This window comes from Girardinichthys multiradiatus, chromosome 4, assembly GCF_021462225.1.
Source record: "Girardinichthys multiradiatus isolate DD_20200921_A chromosome 4, DD_fGirMul_XY1, whole genome shotgun sequence".
NCBI classification, from domain to species: domain Eukaryota; kingdom Metazoa; phylum Chordata; class Actinopteri; order Cyprinodontiformes; family Goodeidae; genus Girardinichthys; species Girardinichthys multiradiatus.
Window position 1 is genome coordinate 50,383,139 of NC_061797.1, and position 16,123 is coordinate 50,399,261.

The window sequence follows — 16,123 nt, forward strand, 5'->3', positions numbered from 1 at the left end:
TTTCATCTGTGCAGTTAAAGGTGCAGACCTGGAAAGAAATCTTGTTTATCATCATTTCTTGTTTTTTTTACATGCAAATTCAGTCTGGTATTATGCAATATGTTTGACAAAAAGAATCAGCATTAATCACATCAACCAATCCTCCTACAAAAGTTTTCCTCCCCACTTCTGGCCCTGAAGAATAAACAATGTGCACCGGGGGAGGGGGTTATTCTAACACTAGTTATTTATTTAATGAGCTGCATTAAAAAAGAAAAACCTATAAAATAATTCTGATTCCAGGGGGAACATTTCTTTTCAAAGCCAATAATCTCAAATACAAAACATTTGTCTAAAATGAAGTGAAAGCAGTAACTCAGTCATGTTTTAATGGAGTTTCACAGTTTATGCAAAAATAAACGAGCTTCATGTACAGTAAGAAAGAGCAGGATTTAGCTAATGTTCAACTGAACCCGATTACACAGTGATGCTGCTGGTAACGTGTCTGCCTGTGCACACTGTCAGATATCTGAGCGCTGGTGGAGAGAAACGAGGAGGAGGAGGAGGAGGAGGAGGAAGAAGGGCTACAACAAACAGGCAAGAAGCTGAAGATCAAAGATGCAATAAAAATTTGTCAGCTGTTACAGTTCATATCTCAGGGCATTGTGTGTTGGTTTGTGTGTTGGGAACACACTGCATCTGGGATTTAGAGGGTGAAATGTAGAAAACAGTGTACAATTAGAGGGTTAGAAAACTATGTCCAAACAGGAAATATTCATGTTCCTTTCTGCTCATATCACTGAAGATCCAACTTGGATGGAAAACAAACGGAGGCTTACAGAACATTAAGGTTTTATGTACAGTTCCTTTTCACATTTTACCACGCTGTAATTACAAAACTCTAGTGTGTTTCTTTTCATTTCTATCTAATAGAAGTACATAATGTTTATCTAGCTATTCAACCACCGTTCTTTGAATACAGCTGCAGGTCTTTTAAGGAATGCCTCCACCAGCTTTGCACAGAGACAATGACATTTTTTTCTTGGCGAAACATCCCAAAGTCAATTAGATTAAATCTGTGAAGAACGTTTAAGTGTTGCAAGTTCACCCCAAAGAGTGTGCAGTGAAAAGACAAAGAGACCAAAAGCTCCTTCTTTAACCCAGTTGCAGGTTAAATAAATTAAACTTGGACTTCATTTAATCAGGAGAACTTTTTTTGCCCAAAGATTGTTTCTGTATCTGTCTGGTTCTTGGTTTTATATCCAGTGCACTGCCTCTCTTGGGTGGTTACTCAGTTGGTCATCTTTTCCCTTTCACCAGAACTGAGGCCATTCTGCCTTAGAAAGAGCAAACTTATTTATTAGATAAAGCTGTAAATCAAAGTATGTCTGTGCACAAATAAGATTAAAACTCATATTTTAGGAGTTGTACCTCTAAGTTGATAATACATGCTCATCAATACAAAAATAATTAAGACAATTAGGGAAGGAAAACAATCTTGTTGGATCAACAGCTAGTTGCTTAAACAAGATCGGTCTGACAGAACATTTATCTCAAAGATTTCTAAACCATCAAATCAAACAGTGGCAAATATTTTTTTTTTCAAATACTTTTCTATGACTTTAAACGGGTAACGGGAAAAGAACAATGAAAGTTTCTCAACTGGCCTTTAGAAGCCTGGATGCTGTTTGTGAAAAGCACTAAAGAGCGTCTTTGTTATTCAGTGAAATGAAATACAGGCAGATATAAACTGAGGTGGAAAACACTGAACATGTCCTGTTTTGCAGAACAAACCTGGCGTTTAGGTCTGTGCCCATAAAACACTTAACAACATTTTATCCACACGCAAACAGCGTGTTTGTCCAGTGTGACAGGTGGGAAAAGGACCAGGTTTGCATCTTTAAAAACAGTTTAATGTTGGTTTTCTTTGACCATGAAACTTCTCATGCAGAAGACATTTGGCTTGTCCATGAAGAGCTTTAAGGTTTCCAGTTCTTGGCAAGCTGGAGCCTTGGTGGTCGAGTTGTTGACCACCATACTGTCACATATTTACATACAATGGCTTGAACTGATGATCTTAAGACTCTGCTGTCATCTTATGCTTTGGCTGTAATGGATTTTACATTTTCCTAGAATAAAAAAAGTCATGTGACTTCTTAAATGCCCTGGGTTTTATTGACAGTTTAAGATTTTATGTTGCACTGTGCAGGTCTATTTTTGAAATAACCAGGCCTGCAGCTCACTCTACCTTCAAATTCCTCCAAAATGCTTCATGAGATGACGATTAGAATTAAAAAGCTCATGAAGCCAGTCAGTTTCATCCTGCGATGCAAGTTTTTACAAATCCCAGATAGAGAGAGCCTTGGGCCTGCTGGGGGATTCCCTGCCAGGATTAAAGATCAGTTTTTTACCCAACAGATGCCGGTCACAGCAGGAGGAGACCGCAGAGAAGCTAGGAGGGAGAAAACAGACGAGCGGAGCTGAAAGTCAGATTTCTACAGATTGCCATCCACCTCCTCCCCCTCATTCAAGGCTTCCCGCCCCACTCAGTCGCCCTCCTTGCTCTGTGTGAAAACCTCAGGACTGGAAGACAGACTGGACTCGGTTCTCGCTCCATTTTACTTTCATCACTGCAGAAGACAGTACCCAAAGCAGCCTCCACCTCCAACATGGATCTTGTTGCCTCTTTTGTGGTTCCGTGTCAGAGCAGAGATAAACAAGGAGGAGGAAAAGGTCATTTTCTCCAGAGATCAGAGGGCAGACGTGTTCCAGCCCAGATGCAAGTTCAACATGAGGGTAAATGCATTTTAAAATGCACAAGCTTGTAGATTTAACACGACTTTAAATGTGATTTTAAAAATTTAAACATACAAGTTCAGATTTTTGTTAACTCTTGCATCTTATTCTGCATGGAATGAAATAACACTACTGCTGATTAATTTCTTAGAAAAGAATGAAACAAATCCTCCTGTTTCAAACATCAGAACATAATTCAAACCTCATGAGATCAGTTCAGTAAGTTTTTAGTTTTTAAAAACATTCTCCATAACACTTACTTCAATAAGAACAGAATCAGTCAGGTTCTGCTGAAATAACGTAAATTCAGCGCCTGGTTCTACAGAAAGTTGATCAGAAGAACCTGAAAACCAGTATTTGTTACAGGGTGAGTAAAGCAGTTTGTTGTTTCAAATTATTTGACTTCTTTTGGAAATACAGTTAAAACCAGATACATCCAAGGTATCAGGGAGATAATGGACCTCCACAGGTCTGGTTCAGTTTCCCTAAAGGTTCAAAGGAATCTATGGTGCGACCCAGCTGTGGATGGAGAACATCTAAACTACACAAACAAAGACCCTGGTAAAACTCTAAAACCCAGAATGCACAGCTTTGACCTACTTTCAGGACAGCCCCAGGAGTCATAGCTGGAATCCCCCTGACATCATAGTACAAACTCTGGCGTGCATCCTCGTTTGCTCCCTTTCCCGTAGCCGGCACAGGTTGATGGGGGAGACTAAGAGTCCTGGACCTCGTATGCCGAGTAAAAGACCAGATGTTTGAAGAAACCTTGGATCTAGTTAAGTACGGTCTGCTGTATGCATAACCGGTGACGGTGCTCTAGAGAAAACAAGACTAGTTGTCTTCGACCTTTCTATCTGCAGAAAACGAATCCCCCACATGTCTCTGGTCACATCGACGAAGTGGTTTTTTTCCCCACTGCCTGAAGAAGGTTGCATCAAAAGCACAGCTCTGCACACCTGACGCTCACAGTGTGACAAGACGCTCCCCCCAAATTGGCTGAACCGAGATCCACCGTCCACCACAGAACTCATCGCCGGCTAGACCTCCTGTTCACCAGAACGGGTTACATTAAGAGGCAATATCTGGGCACAGATAACTAACATATGGTAAAACAATATAAAAGTTGTTTATTCTCATTGTGTCTAACTTACTTTGTGATTACCTCGTCTTTATGCTAGTTACTTGTCTGGGTTTTGTTTTAAAGTCACAACAAAGTTTATGTCAATGAGTGGTTTAAATCATATCTCCTCTTTCATCTGATCCTTAATACCAGACCATCTTGGGCTGATATTCATAATGATTCTAATAATTCCTGATCAGGTATTATTAGATATTCTAACTTTATTGGTAATTCTGCTAATTATTGTTAATTGTTAATTATTAAACGTTGTGCTCTGATTTGTTAGTCTGACTGAAAATATTCTAACCTGACAATTATTTTGATCATAATTGGTAATTATTAGTTATAATCATTGATAGTTCCTAGGAGCCAAACCAAACATGCCACATGAAGATGTCTAGCCATCAAACGTTTCAGGAAGGAGACTGGTTCCCTGATATGAACATCTTGTGGTGTGAAATGTGGAAATTAACTGCAGAACAAAAGCTAAGACCTCGTGAAGATGCTGTTGAAGCAGGTCAGCAAGTGTCATTATCTACAGTGAAAAGAGTCCTGTCCCAACATGGGCTGAAAGGCCACTCAGAGAGGTAGAAGCCAGTATTTCAGAAGCAACATGAATAAAAAAAATCTCTTATTACAGTTTGCAAATACACTCAGGGAAAAATACCTTGATTAGACCACAGCAAAGTGTTTGGTTATAACAACCATCGTTACATTTGGAAGATGAAGGAGGCCTGAGAAGACCAGTCCAACGGTGAAGTACGGAGGTGGCAGCATCATGTAAGGGGAATGATAGCTGCAGGAGGGACTGATGCATTTTACAAGATCAAGGTCCTCATGAGGAATGAACAGTAGACAGAAATATTAAAGCAACATCTCAAGACATCAGCCAGGAAGTTAAAGCGTGGACATAAATGGGTCTTCTTGTGGGAGGGAGGGACAATGTCATCCAGCATACTGCAGTTTAAAAGGACAATGAATGTTTTAAAGAGGCCATCAAAAACCCAAAGTCTGTCATACGTAGTGCTCAGCATGTCCGAGAAGAATGATTAGAGGAAGAGACACGTATAAACCGAACATTTGTTTTTTTTAAATAACTTGTTGATCATCAGGAGCTGGGCTTGTGAGCAGGACAGTGTTGCCTTATAAAAAGATACAAATGTGGTGCTTCATGGCTTTCAGTTACAGGCAAACCCCAGAGGACAGTTAGCATCCATGTACTCATGGATTAATAGTTAACATTCTGTAAAATTTAGTTGAGAAAGCAACTAGGTCTCAGAACAAACAGTGTCTTGTTAAAGTATTCACACCCCATAAAGCTTTTCTACAACCACAAACACCGTTACAACAGTACAACATCACTGAGGTGGAAGGAAAATTATTTAAATGTATTTATTTAATCTCACTTTTAACACAACTGTTCTGTTTCTGGCCTCAGAGGTTAGTTAGAGAACATTAGTGGGCAAACCGCATCACGAAGACCAAGGAACACAGCAGACAGGTCAGGGAGGAAGTTGGCCTGCCTGCAAAATGCTGTATGTGGCAGAAAATGATCCTGAACACACCGTGAAACATGGTGTTGGCAGCATCATGCTGTGGGATACTTTTCTTGAGCAAGGTCAGAGAAGCTGGTCAGAGTTGATGGAGAGATTGAGCTAAATCCAGGACAATCCCTGGAAGAAAACCTTTTAGAGGCTACAGAAGACCTGAGACTGGGGTGGAGGTTCATGTTCCAACAGGACAACCACCAGAACATGCAGCCAGATGTACAATACAAGGTTTAGATCAAAACGTTTCCATGCGTTACAATGGCCTAGTCAAAGTCCAGACCTAAATCCACCTGAGAATCTGTGGCAGTTCCTAAATATGGATGTTCACAGATCCAGTCCTCAGCTTAAGACGAATGAGCAAAGAACTCAGTTTATACATGTGCAAAAACCTGCAGCCAAAGGTGGTTCTACAAAGTATGGATTCAGACTCAGGGGAGATCAATTTAAATGAATAATTTTCACTCCAAATTACAATTTTTTGAAACTTTGTGCCGATCTATCAAATAAAATATAACATGACCAAATTAGATAATGTTCAAGAGATATGAATACGTTTGCAAGGCACTGCAGCTGAGACCCAGGGAATCCATCTGTTTCAGGCTGTGTGGAAGTCAGAGCAGATCTGTGAACATTATACAGGTAGACTCACCTGAAATGTCTCCACCACCAGAGGAGAAACATGGCGGCACAGAGAAGAAAGAAGCTGCTGCAGATTATTTCAACTAGCTCTGATGCAGAGGTTTTATTTAATACAGTTAATAATAATAAAAAAAGCCTCATATATTTAATCCTGGGTAAAAGGAAAAAAAAATAGAAATGGAGATGTAAAAACACACCAGCCAAAAAAAAAAAGAATCTCTCATTGGCCATTTCACATTGATCTACAGAACCTCTATCGTCTCTTTAAAAGTGGGGGACCACTAAGAAGAATTTGGTCAACAGAGTAAAGGACACATCCAATTAATCTTGAACTTTTCATATCATACATGTCATATTCAATCACAGACTGCTGCATCCTAGATGCACAAACTATCGTTATCACAGGTCCTTCCTCCCAGCAGCTGTTAGACTTATAACTTTATAACCTTGTTCCCAACAGACTCAATAAATGTTCACGTCGCTGCTGTTATTTGCCTCTTTTCCATTTCTTTGTTATTTTTTATGCATAAATATATATTCACATGTAAGATTTTCACCCTACTCAGTTACACATTTTTTTGAATATTTCTGCTATTTTTAATAACTGTACTGTACTTTTTCTTGCTCTCGGTGGAAGACGCACGTGTTTTCTCTCCCTCCCTCCATGCTTCTGCTTTCTGTCTGTATTTTTCTCAGACAAACTTGTAAATTATGGATTTGGTCAGCTGGACTCAACGTAATTGATCAAATTTTTTTCAGCAGGAAGACAGAGTAAAGGAGACCCTCTTGTCTAGGCGGGACGTTCTTCTCTGGAAACACAATGGATTCTTGGCAGCAGTGGAAGATTGTGTGCCTGACTACGATGTCGGTGGAGGACGTTGAAGATGTGAACATATTTGGACTTTTGATAACAGGAATTCTGCTTTTTGGAGTTGGTGGTTACCTGGCTTATCGAGTGATTCGCAAAACGTGGGCGGCTGTTCAAAGCTTTCCACATCTTCCTGCGATGTTAGATGGAGTCTGTAGAGCGATCAACACTCAGACTGAAATGTTAAGAGAGCAGAATCACAAGCTGGACACGATTCTTGAACAGAATCGCAGCCTGGCAGCGGTTAGACTCAGAGGTTAAAGGATATAATCTTGGATAAGTTGTACGCTCCAGATCTGCGGAAAATACCAGAAATTTGGCTATTTGGATTTGCAACTGAGACATACCAGTAAAACTGTTAAGGTGGTTGGAAATTCACAACTGCCTGAACCACAACATTTATTGTTTTCTAAATCTGGCGCCCCAATGTGGCCTTGGCAACTTCTGCTAACTGGCTATCGACAAAATATCTCCTGGAAGTTATATAAACACGATGCTCTTCCCCAGCACTCCCCTACCAGCTGTGTGCTGATAGGACTATGCAGCCGATTGATAAAACTTCCACCTCTCTTCTCAAGAACAATGGCGCTTCTATCAGTGTTGACAGTCTAATTCTTGCAAACACACTCAGACTTATATTCGCACCGTCAAGTTTCCACCGTACCCTTGCTGAATCTTTACTTATGTGTGTGTTGCTTACCCCTGCTGAGGTTTTTTGTACTGTTTCAGACTCTATTCTGCTTAGAGTCTGAAATATGATTTTTTTCCCTTGCTTTACCTAATTGTGTGATTTAATTACTTTTTATAGTTTTTCAGATTTCTCAGAAGGATAACCAGCAAAAGCCAAACATTATAAGTATTTAAAAAGTTTGAACCTACCAGTGACCCAGCTTCTCTACTTAGACTTCAGTGAATCCCATGACTGTTACTATTTGAATGATGGGACCACAGCTGCCTCATACCAGGGACCTCAAGGATTAATATTATAATTTTTCTTCAAGCAAAGGATGAATTTCTTACCACAGAAGATTTAATGAGCCAATTACCTCTATTAGAAAGATTGGATTAGAACCAGCTCTTACCAGTAAACTCCCAAGGATTATTAATGTCATTTGATTTGTTTTTCTGTATCATTGTAATGTTTTTCCTCGTGTACAGCACTTTGAGTGCCTTGTTGCTGAAAAGCGCTATATAAATAAACTTGACTTGACTACAGTATTTTTACCCATCCTGTAAATTTGCCCTTACTGTACAGTCTCTTGTTCTTATTTTTTGTTTTATATTTTTGCCTCTGTTGTCTATCTGCATGCCTCCACTAGCCTGATACACCAGAATTTCCTCACTGAGGGACAATAAAGCAGATCTCTATTCTGTTCCATAAATGAGTCTTAACAGTCCGGAAACACTAATGTTTTTCCATAATCATGTACATATCTTAATTATTCACAGGCTCATACCTTTCTAGACCATGTAATAAGCCAGGAGTGCATTGCATCTCCACAACTAATTGATTTTTGTACACACTGCAGCCATTTTGGTTGGTATTAATGAAAAATGTTGCAGTTCCGATTTAAAATTCTGACTGCAGATGTGTAGCACCTAATTTCTCTAATTGGGAACTCCAAACGTCCAGTAGACTAAAAACTGACATTTGCTGTCATTTGCCTTTATTTCCTGTTTCAACCCGAAGGCATCAAATTCCTCATTTAAGATTCATGTTTTCTGGACGTTTCCCTGTTAAAGAAATGTTCTGTTATCTTAAAGCAGCAAAGATTTGACTTTCTGTTGCATTTTAGGTTTGTAGTCTGACATGGAAATGACTAAGATGTTTGTTCCAGCTGGTGGAGATGGCACAGGAGTATTAACTCTTATGCATCATTATTTATTGAAACAGCGGTCCATCTTCTGCAATTTGTTTCCATTTTCAGCCGCATGTATTTCTGTAAACCCTGTTTAGTTCTTTTAATGGGAAGAGATACAGATCCACACTTCATTCTTATCTGTGACTAGTTCCAGGAAGGATAGTAAGAGATTGGCTTCCTGAAATAGGCTCCTATGTTATAGCAAACCAGCTGAGGAATGGCTGCACTGACTCCTGACCTGATTCAGATAGAGAACGGAAAATATTTTTATGTCAAACTGAGCAGCAATCAGGAAAAAAGAGGCTGATTGGGGCAGACTGCAACCTAAATTTATTTTTCTGATTAATCTCTTCCAGAGACAACGGCACCATGCACCAAACATACCGTTTGATGCAAGCAGCAGGTGCTTGCTGTTAAACCGTCAAGTATTAATTAAACATCCCTCTGTAAATGAGACGGTCCACCCACATGTGTGCTTACACCTGACATTTAGGTAAATGCCAGTCCAGCAGCGCTCCGATGTCACGGATGAAGGATTCAGTGGCTGAAATTATACGTTTTCATGAAGTCCTGCTGCTGCCTTCATCCAGCGGATCTCAGCTGAACTAAAGTGGATTTATTTCTGGAGATGAATGTCTGAGTTTCTGAAAGTCACTGCTTCATCTGTCCTCCTCAGCCTCAAAAACTTTGATTTTCTCTTGGAAATTTTTACTATATTTGACTTTTTCCCTGATGGTTGTTTTTTTAAAGATAAAAAGAGACATTGAATCTCTCAGGCTCTGATGAAATATAAAAAAAGTTTAGAACTGTGGAGTATTAAGATGTTTCAACTCTACGAAAACTCCAAACTGAAGAATTAATAGGAAATTCAATACAATAGTCACTCATGAGGCTAATAATTTACAAAATTAGGTCACTATTTTTCTAAGTATTAGGTCTTCAGGTTTTAAAATCTGTCTAATCATAGGTGGTCTACTTCCGCCTCTCTGCCTGCTCAGACGCTTTTCTCCTAAGCTCCCTGCTTGCTTGCATTCTTCTACTCCCAACGTTTTATCTCTTAGCCAAAATTACAGAAATATTGGACTAAAACTACTTCTAACCAGCAACTCCCAAGGATTATTATCATTTGTTTTCTTTTTCTAAAGGATTTTGATGTTTTTATAATCGAACTCAAAAGCAGGACAAGTTGACACCAGCTAATCAGCACAAAATGCCTCCCTTCACCACAGAGGACTTCGACAAACTTTTACAGAAATGGGCTGTTTTGGAGATGAAACTCCACCGACTAGAAGTGAACGTGGAGGTGAATATGAGGTACAACGATGATTCAACTCTGCCTGTGATCCCAAACATTGACAGCCAGCTCAACGACTCAGTTAAAAAGTATTTAAACCCTTACAGAGTTCAGATTTCTTCAAATTTTGCCTTTTTGTCACTTAAGTTTCAGATGAAACCAATTTTAATATCAAAGACAACCTGAGTAAATGAAAAAAGAAATATTTAAACCAGGTTTGATTTAAAAAAATAAAAAATAAAGAGCTATCCAAACCAAACTGTCCCTTTATGAAAAAACAATCACATTTTTTTCTGAGCTCAATTTTACCAACCACACCCAGGATGGATTACTGCTTGCCCTGCTCAGTCACTTTAATAGTCTGTCTGACAACATGAAGTAAGCTAGAAGAACCCAGTAATCAGTACGTCCTGCCCCGATCTAAAGAAATGTATTTACAGATTACAAACACATTACTTCTCATTTATCAGTCTGGAAAAGTTACAAAGTCATTTCTAAAGCTTTGAGACTCAGTGAGAACCATTATCCACACATGGAGAAAGCAAATGGTGCTGCTGCTGGACAGGTTATGGTGAACATGTAAGGTCACATCCACTGCATCCTGCACCCTCTGCATCAAAGTGAAAATAACTGGAACAAGAGCCACACCAAGTGAAGGCTGAGTAAAGTTATATAAAACATTTTCAAACATAACACGAGGAACCTTGTTGCACGGTTCCACCTGGAGGCAGAAGTGAAACAGCTGCCGCCATAAACCAGACCACTATTGAGCAAGCGATGTCAAAGATCCCCACAAAGTTCATTTCATCTTTCACAGCCAAGGATCGTCGACCGCTGAGAGTCGTTTCTTTGGATATAACCTTCCACCTCGAAGATATTCTACGGAAACGGCATCCCTCACACGCCACAACATCAAGCAGGTATGATAACTTATGATGCGTGGACAGCTTTTGTAATGATGTCACCATAACTGTGCGTTTTCTGGGGCATGATGGCTAGTGTGTTGTGAGCGTAAATCGATTTATGATCACATAGTAGCCTCGTGGATCGTAATCAAACCGCAAAGTGAGATAAGATTCCCATCCCTTGGATCACTGGGAGATTTCCAAGGCCAAGACGGGTGCTGACCAAAACCAACACAAAGACCCGTCTCACATTTACCAAAAAAAATCTCAATCATCCAAGACTTTTGTGAAGATATTCTGTGGACTGACAAGCCAAAAGTGGAACTTTTAGGAAGGTGTGTGTCCCATTTTATCTGGCATCAAACGTACACCATTTCAGAACAACGGCATCATACTCCTAGTCAAACATGGTGGTGGTAGTGTGATGGTCTGGGCTCTTTGGACAACTTGCTGTAACTAATGGAACCATGATGCTGCAGGACAATGATCTAAAGGACACCAGCAAGTCCAGAGTGGCCTAGTCAGAGTCTGGACTTACATCTAAATGAGATGCTGCGGCATAGATTCTGTATTTAACTCAGGTGGTTAATAAAATTTACTTCAATCTCAAACATGTAAGTGTAATAAAAGCAAACACTGAAGAAATCTGTAATAGTGCAAACACCATTGCTTAGAAAATCCTGCAGATTGTGATGAGACAGCCTAGATTAGATAGGGCATTTTGCTAAGAATGCTAATGTAAAAAAGCAGCAGATGTTAACTAATTAGGCAGCTACAAAGTCCAAGGCAGCACCATGACTGCTCTCATAACTGGATTTTCCAAATTTGCCAGAATCCGGGAGCATTCAAACGGTCCTGGAGACAACAGGCCGCTCTGGATCCTCTGTGAGGGGGACCTTAGAATATACTAAACCTTCAAAACCAAACCTGGAAGATACATTTCTGTCAAGCAAACTTCAGTGAAGACCTCATAAAGCCATTGCTTGCATCCTGAGTGAATGCATTTGAATAAAAACAGGACAAATCTGCAAAAATCAACATAAAAATAGCTTTTCAACAACCTAACAATTATGATGACAGTCTCACACAAACTGACTCAACAAGTCAAGAGCAATAATGGAGCAGGTGCTGAGCTTTCAGTATGGCTCAAATTCATTTCCTGTAGGTTTCCAACAGAGAACCTAAAAGCTATTCACAGATGGTTCACATTTCACTCCTTCATTCCACCGTGGAGCTCCTGTTCCTATGTTTTCTGAATTCAAAGCCAGAACTCAGAGTTTTCCCATTTCCTTTATGTAATGTTTGGGTCAGGGAAGGGGTTCTGCTATCTGGACCCTCCAATATCAAATGTTGCTGGTGTGAAATGATCTTTTTATGCAGAACTTGAATTCAAAACAATCTAGATAACAGAAGTGGGTAATTTATTCTGATAAAAACAAGATTCTTGGTCCTGTAGCTCTGAGATAATGATTAGCACTTTCTTTAGATACCTGAGGGTAGGAGTGACAAAGCAGAAATCTCTGAACACTGGGTCTACTGCGGTTATAAGAAATGTTTCAAGGTCCATTCAGCTCCTTTTCTTTAAACTCAGAGGAACCAAATCCCCTCTTTTAGTAACAGAAAGCAGCTTTATAACGGAGTTCTGGTGGGTAATCCATGTGAGCATCAGTCTGCAGCAGAACAACCCTGTACTACAAACAAAAGATCATTAAGGTAGGAATCTCAGGCCAGAATTCTCAGACTGCTGGTTCTTGGACTTAGAAAATACAAACAAATGAACTGCGACGTAGAACTGATCAGCAGAGGTGGCAGAAAATATGGTTTAAGATCTCTGATTTTTGCTTCATCAGAACAAATCTGAACTCTCAGTTTAAACTGAAGCAACTGGACCAGGAACAGGAAGTCATTGAAGCTTCCTTGTACTGCAGTGAGGGCAGAACCAGGGGCTGGGATGGCCTAACCCAACTTAACCATGTTCTAGTTGCAAGTCAGAAAACCAGCAGTGTTAGGTAAGTCGTGTTAATCATCAGACCAACTACTATTAATAGTAACAGCTAATAAAACTGTATTTCTCTGCATTTATGATGCCTTCAACACTAAAAGATTGTGTTTACCTACGTGTGGCACAGTCCTGTGAGTAAAACATTTATTTAGATACTAACTGTTAAACTGTTTATTTCTGCAGCCACCACTGAGTTTCAAAACAGTTCAGCCATATTGAATTTGAGTCCAAGGTCGGTAAAAACACCTTGAATTCAAACTTGACATTTTCCGATTTATGTTCTTCCTGGATGTGGCATTTTTTTATTTTGAGTTATATCGGGACGTGCAATCAAACATCCTCCTTCAACCAAACATTACAGATAAGAAAATAAAAGATATAAACACAAGACATAAATATAAAAAGGACCAAGATGCACTAAAACATCTGGACTAGGCCTGGAATAAAACACATAAAACAATGTGAAATAATCTAATAGGAAGTACAGCTGACATCTGAAGGCGTTTCAAAGGGCAAAGAGAAGTGATTTAAAAATGGAGAGGAGACGTCTGTCTAATGTCCAACAGTAAGTCATCCCACATATTTGGAGCAGTGATTACAACAGCTTGGTCTCTTAGCTTATCCTTCGTCTCAGGCTCAGTGAGAACCAGCTGACCAGAGAGAACGTGAAGGTGTACAAGGATGAGTCACTTCAGAGAGGTAGGATGGTTCAAGGCCAAGTAGTGGTTTAAATATAAGAACCATCCATCCATCGTCTTCCGCTTATCAGGGGTCGAGTCGCGGGGGCAGCAGCCTAAGCAGAGAGACCCAGACTTCCCTCTCCCCAGCCACTTGGGTCAGCTCGTCCGGGGGAATCCCAAGGTGTTCCCAGGCCAGCCGAGAAACATAGTCCCTCCAGCGTGTCCATTTTAAAGTTCTTATATAGAGGAAGACCCTCTATATAAGAACTTTAAAATGAATTGTGTGGACAGCCAAAGCAAAAAAGGGGGGAATGTGTTATTATGTTATGTGTGCAACTTAACAGACATGCAGCAGCATTTTGTACCTTCTGTGGCTGAGCAGTAGACCCACAAACCTCTAAATCAAAAGATGTTCAAACATTTTCTCAGGTGGGCCAAAATCTTCAGGTTGAAAGTTCTAGCAGGTCACAAAAATAAACGTTTGTTTCTAACACTAAACCGCTGAAATATAAACTAAACATGAAAGATATAAATTAAAAGAACAAACTAGTGAGATTTTTGTAGTAAAAAGAATGTAAATCATTGTAGATAGAAATCGTTTTTTCATGTTTGTCTTATAAAAGAAATGCATCCAGTTTGGAGATTATTTTGGAGTCATTTGCTTTTTGCCTTTAGGACTATGTCGTCTATTCTCAGCAATAAATACAGCATTTGGGTCCCTGTTTCTGTAAAAACGTTTGAATTATTAAAACAAGTTTAGGAAATTGACCAAAAGCAGATTTGGGTAAAGTAAAGTCTACTTTTTAATAAAAGTCACTGGATACAATTTACTGTAAAATTAAAGAGAATAATGGGGAAAAAAAGAAATAATTTATGTTGCATGTAATAAGATTTTAATTTACAAATTCTAATTTTGTCCTTCAAAAAACAATAAGAAGGTCTTAATCTGCTTCAACCACCTGTACTGGCAGGCCAAATTTCTGGAATTGTAGACGAGGGACGCACAAAATCAGTCACGGGGACGAATACGGCCCCCAGGCTGCACTTTGGACACCCCTAGATTAGACACATACTGTTGTGAAGGAAAAATGCAATGCCAAAAATGCCAAAATGAAGATTTTGCCTTCATTTTGGCAAATTGCCTCAAGGAATAAAAGCTGAAAGCCATTATGTCACCGAGACACAACAGACACAGCGTACATTTTCTTTTAGAGCAGGGCTGAAGCTGGAATGACACATCAGGCTCTCTCTGTATAATGACAAGGAGAAGCAAAGATAGAACAAAGAGAAGGGGACTAAAACTGAACCATGGGGGACACCATAGGAGAGAATCAGGGGAAGATACAAGGTCTGGTGCTACATCTGTTTTTATAAAACCGTTTTAAGTGTTCACTTAAGAAAACCAGCTGGACCTCCAACATGTCAAGTTTTATTTCAAGCAAACTCTTTCCTAACCAGACCTCTCCAAGAAACCATCCAGACAAAAAAAATAACTAACAGCTCTCAGGGTATGTTTTATCTGATGAGGATATTTAATTTTACAGCCTTCAGACAAAAACACAGTTGGTGATCCTCCTGAGTGTTCAAACACAAAAACCTCAAGTTAAACAATGATGTGTCCATCTATGACTAATAATGTCAATTTTCTTAAACTGGCAACCAGTCTGGATCCCATACGTCACAATTCAATATATGTATAATAATTATTTGTATGCATGGGACCTAAACGTTCTGTCATTTTTGTCAAAATCTAGTTGGAAATTTTCTAAAACGGAGTCTGTGGGTTAAACTGTGCCGGAGCAACACTTACTTGGTTCTGGTCCAGAATTCAGCTGCAGCGAAAAGTGCAACAATTAATGATGAGTTCCACCTGCTGGACTCCAAACTGGAAAGGAGAAAGTCGCTTATTCAGCTTTACTCAAACTCAAGGTTTTATTTAGAGAACAACTTACCTTCATTGTTTTTCACTTTTACAGAATCAGAGTTTAGATTCTACAAATCTACAGAAGGTTGATTATGAAGCAAGTTTAAACCAATTTCTGAAGCTCACTGATACTTTAGTTGGACTGAAACCGATTTATAAAGCATCTAAAAAGTGCGAATTTGCACTTCTGCGAAATAATGCGCACAAATGTGTCTAAAGCATGTGGCCTTTGGTGGGGAATAAAAAAAAAAAACCTATGATTACCTTGAACGTCGTCCCGGTTACTGTTTGGTCTGAAAAGGGTTCCTCCTCCAGGTTCTATCCGTCCAGCTTCTCCTAAAACCGCTCCATGTCCTCCGGCTGTCCGGACCGGCGCACCGCGGCCGGTGGAGCTCCTCTGCTGGGGGGAAACTTCCAGGCGAAGTGCGCCTCTGCGGACCGGAGGCTGCGAGGAGGAGCGCTTTACACCTGACCTCCGGAGGAGAAATCTGAGCACCTCCG

The 16,123-nt window shown here is 39.8% G+C and overlaps 1 protein-coding gene across 1 annotated transcript in view; it reads right to left on the minus strand.

The window, feature by feature from the left end:
* LOC124866761 (SH3 and multiple ankyrin repeat domains protein 2-like) overlaps positions 1 to 16,006 on the minus strand; it is a 317,419-nt gene extending 301,413 nt beyond the window's left edge. The window contains exons 1-2 of the mRNA XM_047362701.1: positions 15,887 to 16,006; positions 15,509 to 15,583 (exon numbers count right to left, since the gene is read on the minus strand). The gene's annotated coding sequence lies outside the window, so the exon portion shown is untranslated. The remainder of the gene's footprint in view (positions 1 to 15,508; positions 15,584 to 15,886) is intronic.
* Positions 16,007 to 16,123: the final 117 nt, after the last annotated feature.